The sequence below is a fragment of the Zeugodacus cucurbitae genome, unplaced genomic scaffold (genome assembly GCF_028554725.1).
Source record: "Zeugodacus cucurbitae isolate PBARC_wt_2022May unplaced genomic scaffold, idZeuCucr1.2 ctg00000196.1, whole genome shotgun sequence".
In the NCBI taxonomy this organism is placed as follows: Eukaryota; Metazoa; Arthropoda; class Insecta; order Diptera; family Tephritidae; genus Zeugodacus; species Zeugodacus cucurbitae.
This window is the reverse complement of record NW_026530858.1, coordinates 12501-20000: the sequence shown is the minus strand read 5'-3', so window position 1 is coordinate 20000 and position 7500 is coordinate 12501.

The window sequence follows — 7500 nt, the reverse complement described above, 5'->3', positions numbered from 1 at the left end:
TTAAATTTTTTGTACTTATATGAAAATTATTTAGTTGTATGAATTCATACACTTAGTACTTATATGAAAATTAGTATCTATATGAAAATTAATTAGTATTTATATGAAATTTATTAAGTATCTATATGAAAATTATTTAGTATTTATATGAAAATTATTTACTTGTATGAATTCATAAACTTAGTATCTATATGAAAATTATTTAGTATTTATATGAAAATTTTTTACTTGTATGAATTCATAAACTTAGTATCTATATGAAAATTATTTAGTATTTATATGAAAATTTTTAACTTGTATGAATTCATTAACTTAGTATCTATATGAAAATTATTTAGTATTTATATGAAAATTTTTAACTTGTATGAATTCATTAACTTAGTATCTATATGAAAATTATTTAGTATTTATATGAAAATTATTTACTTGTATGAATTCATAAACTTAGTATCTATATGAAAATTATTTAGTATTTATATGAAAATTTTTAACTTGTATGAATTCATTAACTTAGTATCTATATGAAAATTATTTAGTATTTATATGAAAATTTTTAACTTGTATGAATTCATTAACTTAGTATCTATATGAAAATTATTTAGTATTTATATGAAAATTTTTAACTTGTATGAATTCATTAACTTAGTATCTATATGAAAATTATTTAGTATTTATATGAAAATTATTTACTTGTATGAATTCATAAACTTAGTATCTATATGAAAATTATTTAGTATTTATATGAAAATTTTTTACTTGTATGAATTCATAAACTTAGTATCTATATGAAAATTATTTAGTATTTATATGAAAATTTTTAACTTGTATGAATTCATAAACTTAGTATCTATATGAAAATTATTTAGTATTTATATGAAAATTTTTTACTTGTATGAATTCATAAACTTAGTATCTATATGAAAATTATTTAGTATTTATATGAACATTTTTTACTTGTATGAATTCATAAACTTAGTATCTATATGAAAATTATTTAGTATTTATATGAAAATTTTTAACTTGTATGAATTCATTAACTTAGTATCTATATGAAAATTATTTAGTATTTATATGAAAATTTTTTACTTGTATGAATTCATAAACTTAGTATCTATATGAAAATTATTTAGTATTTATATGAAAATTTTTAACTTGTATGAATTCATTAACTTAGTATCTATATGAAAATTAATTAGTATTTATATGAAATTTATTAAGTATCTATATGAAAATTATTTAGTATTTATATGAAAATTATTTACTTGTATGAATTCATAAACTTAGTATCTATATGAAAATTATTTAGTATTTATATGAAATTTTTTTACTTGTATGAACGTGGTTTCGGCGTTTTGGCTCTTTATATGGGGTTTCGGCTCTTCGCAAATAGGGACAGTAGGAATCTCCTGAATTCCTTTTTGCGCGTCACTAATAAGATGACGATGCATTTGGCTACGTAAATAAAATCATTTTTATGCCCGCCGTTTAACCAAACTTAGTTTTTTTTATATGCAAATATACGTGGTTTCGGCGTTTTGGCTCTTTATATGTGGTTTCGGCTCTTCGCAAATAGGGACAACGTCCGGTGTGTTTTTGCGTGAGTACCTGCCGATGACGGCCTTATCTCACGGTGCTCCGACGCACAGCGGATCAATAAAATGCGATGATCAGCGCCCCGAATAATGCTTAGCATCATTCAATAATTATTGAATAATGCTAAGCATTATTCGGTACCAATTGGCAGTGTGGAATGGACACACTAACCACCTTGGTGGGGTTCGAGGCCTATCTAAAACCTCTGCCGTACTTTGGGTCCGGCACCCGGTTGCAGTGCAACTCCACATTGAGTGATCAAAACACTCTCCCCGCATTCGGGTATTAAACCACAACCACCACGATACTCCCCGAGGGGCCAGTCCGCATGAGTAGGTTGGAGCGAACTCCAAGGGCTCCTACTCCCCGTGGTACCAGAATTAAGTCTCCGGTCAGACCTCGTAGTTGAAAACTACTACCAGTTGAGCTACCATACTGCTCCGGACTGGTGACCATTTAAGTTGTTGGTATAAAAATTATACCTCCTCCACCCGATTTTCAACTAATTGCCTACGCCGACTGAACAAAACACGTGCAAACCTATTAAACGACCCTAAATGTTCGGCATTCCGACTATCCGAGAGCACACCACTAACATCTAGCTGTCCATCAGTCCAGCTAATCCCCATACCCCCAAGATCCCTAATGTCCGAGTACATCGGGCATTCCGCTATGATATGCATCCAGTCCTCAGAGTGTGCCCCACATATACACTCCGGACTTCCGGAAAGGTTCCTTTGATGCAAAAATGCATTCAAAGGTCCATGCCCGGTAAGCAAGAAACCCAGACTCATACAGAATCTGAAGTCTGGGTTTTCCTCTACAAACCTAACATCCCGAATGTACTCGTAGGTCACCCGACCGCTAGGGCTATTGTCCCAACGGTCTTGCCACCTACTCCTAACGCTATCATATAGAAGCCTTTTGCTCCTTAGATAGCCCTCCCTTGCAACATCCTCATCGGAAATCCAATTCGACAGCAATGAGACACTTAGGCCTCTTCTTAACCTAAATGCAACAGCACGCTGTATAACAATCAGGTCAAGAGGAGGCGCACCTAACAACACCTGCAGCGCCTCTGTAGAAATCGTGCGACATACAGGCAAACAGGCAAGCATCAAACAACGTTGTATGGAAAGAAGTTTTTGGCGACCCCTGACCTTTGATGCTAATTCCCACCATATAGCGGCTCCATATGTGGCACAGGCCACAAATAAGCCACTATATATAGTGCGAACCGCACGACGTCCGAGACCCCAATCACTCCTTAACACGCGCTTAATCTTGCCGGCAATTCCTAACAATCGCTCCTCCACGTAAACCAAGTGAGGGTTGAAACACATCCTTTCGCCGATGGTCAATCCCAGATATTTGACTTGCGTCACATACCTGATATTGACCCCATTCATTCGGATAATCGGTGGACGAGCCGATGACAGTATGCCTTTCAAGAGCATTGTCACCGTCTTGTCAATCGATACGTCAACCCCCACACCTATACCCCAATTGTGAACAATTCCTAACAGTCGTTCACCCTTTCGTTCTAACTCCAATCGTGAACGACCGTCAACTAGGAGCAGAAGGTCGTCTGCATATGCACAACAACCACAAAGCGTTTCAAGTTGGCCAAGCAGAGAGTCCATCATTAGGTTCCAAATATATGGACCACAGATGGATCCCTGTGGGCAGCCCCGTTCTACCCTAATGTCCGCGCTACCATTCATTCCTACGATAGAGGCTTTTCTGTCCGAAAAGTAGCTCTGCCAGAGACTAATTTCCGGACAGCCAAGTTCCTCCAGTCGTTGAATCACGCGATCCCAGATTAGGTAATCGAATGCCCCCTTGAAATCGACAAATATGCCAAGGACATATTTGTTGGCATTCTCCCGGACAGCACGCTGAACATACATCCAGGCGTCCTCTACACTACGTCCCTTCCTAAAGCCATACTGCCTATCCGACCTCAAATCCCGCGTTAGCTCCTGAAGCCGTTCCACCATAACCCTCTCCAGTACTTTACCCAGCACTGGAAGAAGACTGATGCCCCGATAAGATCGTGGATCACTCCTAATCTTATCAGGTGACTTCAGGAGAGGAACAACCCTAGCACTTTTCCACTCACGTGGAAAATATCCCTCACAAATGCACTTATCGTAAATGACCTCCAAGTATTCCGGAATGAACTTCCACAAGCTTTTACACAACTCTCCGTTCAAACCATCAAGACCTGGGGACCGTTTAGACCTAACCAGGCTAAAGGCATATCCCAACTCCCCATCATCAAGTGGAGGAACCGGTACCTCTTGTGCGAGAGGTGCCAGCTCCTCAGCCCTAGGAAAGAATGCTCCTAACAGAACCCCTGCACACTCACTCCATGTTGATAACACAGTGTCATCAACACGAAGAGAAGTGATGTCCTCCCTCCTACGACCCCTACAAATCCTTAAGACCTGACCCCAGGGGTCATCCCTATGCTCATTAACGAACCCCCTCCACTCCTCTTCTTTGATTTTAATTAGCATGGCCTTATACTCATGCATCGCACAACTAAAATCGTTCCTAATCTGGGCCAACCTATCCGAATTTGACCGCCGAGCGCGTTGAAACTTCCGTCTCAATCGCCGGACAGCCCTCCTCTTCAGGGTTAATTCCTGCGTCCACCACTTTATTTTCCTAACCCTAAAATCCTTATATTTCTTCAACAACCTATCGTTCACTCCCCAGACCAATTCGTACAACCGAGCAATTTGCTCGTCCACCCCCAGATTTTCAAACTCACTAAGCGGTATGTCCAATACCGCTTCCCTAACACACTGTCCATATTGGTTCAAGTCGATACCAGAGGTACGCCATCGCCGCAATGGACTTGCATGCGTCGAGGGAGGGGAATTAGGAGTAACCATAATTTTAATCAAATTATGATCGCTCAATCCCCACCCTCCCATAATCTCCCACCTAAAACTGAACGCCCTATTTGCTGCCTCATTGATCAAGGACACGTCAATGTCGCTCCCCCCTCTAGGACCATGAAATGTGTACCACACGCTTGGCTCATTTAGGATGTGGAGGCTGTTAGCGACCATCCATTCGCTTAATGCCCGACCCCGAATGTGGCTCCGATATCTGTGCGCCCATCGAGAAAACTTGCTAAACCACATCGAGGACGTGGCATTCGCATCCATCCCTAGGATAAATGGGCTACCACTCGCAAGGAGTAGTAGGTTATCCATGTATCGCAGATAAGGCTCTATAGGTTCCCTAAACTTACAATACATGCTAGCAACAATCAGTCTACCGAACACCCCCTCTACAGAAACACATACACCCTCTTGTGACGAATCCAAAACTATGCAGTCATAGCTTGGGTCAGTCACAACTATTGCAGCATTACACCTAAGGTCCGTGTAGACCCTGAAACCCCCAGGAAGACCACTTACCATTCCAAAATTGGTGGCGTATGGCTCCTGGAGTAAGGCGATGCTGCACCCAGCCTCTATCATGCAACTCCCTAACTCGCACATAACTGCATAAGAATTCTGGCAATTTAATTGAAAAATCTCACCCATTAATGTCTGGCGAGAGCACGTCCGACAACCCCACAGTAAATCGGACAGGCAGCCGACATCATGAGATGTCCAGCTGGCCTTCCTTTAAATGCACAGTTGCGACAATGGGGGGCATTGACGCAACTGGCAGCCTTGTGGCCCTCCTGACCACACCTCCGACAGACGTCGGTCTTGGCCCTGCATTCTGCCACTCGGTGATCAAAACCCATGCACCGGAAGCAGCCGGTCACGGGACTATCCGCGCGGACACGGAAGGAGAACCACTTGACGTAGCACCTACCCGCATCCAGGAGGGTGGACATTAGTTTGTCCGTACCCTCTAGGACAACATTTGTCCTGCCATCAGTCGCCACCTTCCAGGGGCGACTGACCATCCTCACGTCCGTCTTTTTGGACTCCGGGCTGAACTCCCGAAGGTTCAGCCGAAACAGCTCCTCCATGAATTCTTCATGGGATATTTCCGTGTATACTCCCTGTACCACGACCCTGGGCCCCAACTTTTTATTGACGCTAACGTCCAACCCTACCTCACCGAATTTGGCGTTGCTCGCCACTTTCTCCCTCTCAGCAACAGAGGGAGTGCGTATCACTACGCCACCCCCCTTTATTGTCTTCACGTCATGGACGCGAACACCCAGTGAAGGACCCACCTCCTTAACAACCTTATTTATGACTTCCTTTGAGGAAGTCACAGGAGCCTTGCTCCTCACCACAACCGACCAGGTTTCTACTGGTTTCCTCACCGTCGGCGCAATTGCCTCCAGCACGGGTGCTGGAGGGGCAGGCGCCGAGGGAGCAGCAGCAGCCGCCCCTGCTGTGCTCCGAGGGACGGAAGATGTCCCAATACCACCCTTCAAACCCTCAATTTGCCCACGAAGATGAGCATTTTCCGTCAGGACACTCATAAGAATCTCCTCATATTTAGAGGCGATCCCTACGAGTTCCTTCATCGTTGTGACTTCGAGGCTTTTCGCCCCGAACACAACCTCGTTCAACTGGGCTGTTACGGCTTTCATCGCCGTAACATGGCCCTCACCCCCAATAGCACCCCCTTTACCCCCCTTGTTGCCCCCTACCTTGCTGTTTGGGCAACCTTGCCTGCTTCCACTGGCTCCGTCCTTCGCCGCAACCTTCAGTCCTACGGCTGCTTTTGTTGCAACCGTATCCAGCTTCTGGAGTACTCCATCCGTCCCGCTCTCGCCCGAGTTCGCCTGTGGTGGCGAACCTAATCGCGCCTTCCTCTTGGGTGGGGGCCGCGAGGGTTGCCCCACTCCGTCCTCATCGGTCGATGACTCCACCTGGACCATTGAAGGCCCAGAGTCTTCGCTCTCGCAAATAGGGACAGTAGGAATCTCCTGAATTCCTTTTTGCGCGTCACTAATAAGATGACGATGCATTTGGCTACGTAAATAAAATCATTTTTATGCCCGCCGTTTAACCAAATTTAGTTTTTTTTATATGCAAATATACGTTTTTTCGGCCTTTTGGCTCTTTATATGTGGTTTCGGCTCTTCGCAAATAGGGACAGTAGGAATCTCCTGAATTCCTTTTTGCGCGTCACTAATAAGATGACGATGCATTTGGCTACGTAAATAAAATCATTTTTATGCCCGCCGTTTAACCAAACTTAGTTTTTATATTATACAATATACCATTATATTAATTTTTGTATATTTCAATTGCTTTTCAGTATATTGTAAAAGTCGTTTGATAACTTTGCGTTCAAAGCTGTATCTTTATGTTAAGGTTCTCTCTAACAACTATTCAATATACCATTATATATTCATTTTTGTATATTTCAATTGTTTTTCAGTATATTGTAATAGTCGTTTGATAACAATCTATATAACACTACCTTATGTTCTCAATGAATATTGAGAAATAAAGTACTTTGCGTTCAAAAATCTGTATCTTTATGTTATAAGATTCTCTCTAACAACTATACAATATATTAATTTTTGTATATTTCACAATTGTTTTTCAGTATATTGTAATAGTCGTTTGATAACAATCTATATAACACTACCTTATGTTCTCAATGAATATTGAGAAATAAAGTACTTTGCGTTCAAAAATCTGTATCTTTATGTTATAAGATTCTCTCTAACAACTATACAATATATTAATTTTTGTATATTTCACAATTGTTTTTCAGTATATTGTAATAGTCGTTTGATAACAATCTATATAACACTACCTTATGTTCTCAATGAATATTGAGAAATAAAGTACTTTGCGTTCAAAAATCTGTATCTTTATGTTATAAGATTCTCTCTAACAACTATACAATATATTAATTTTTGTATATTTCACAATTGTTTTTCAGTATATTGTAATAGTC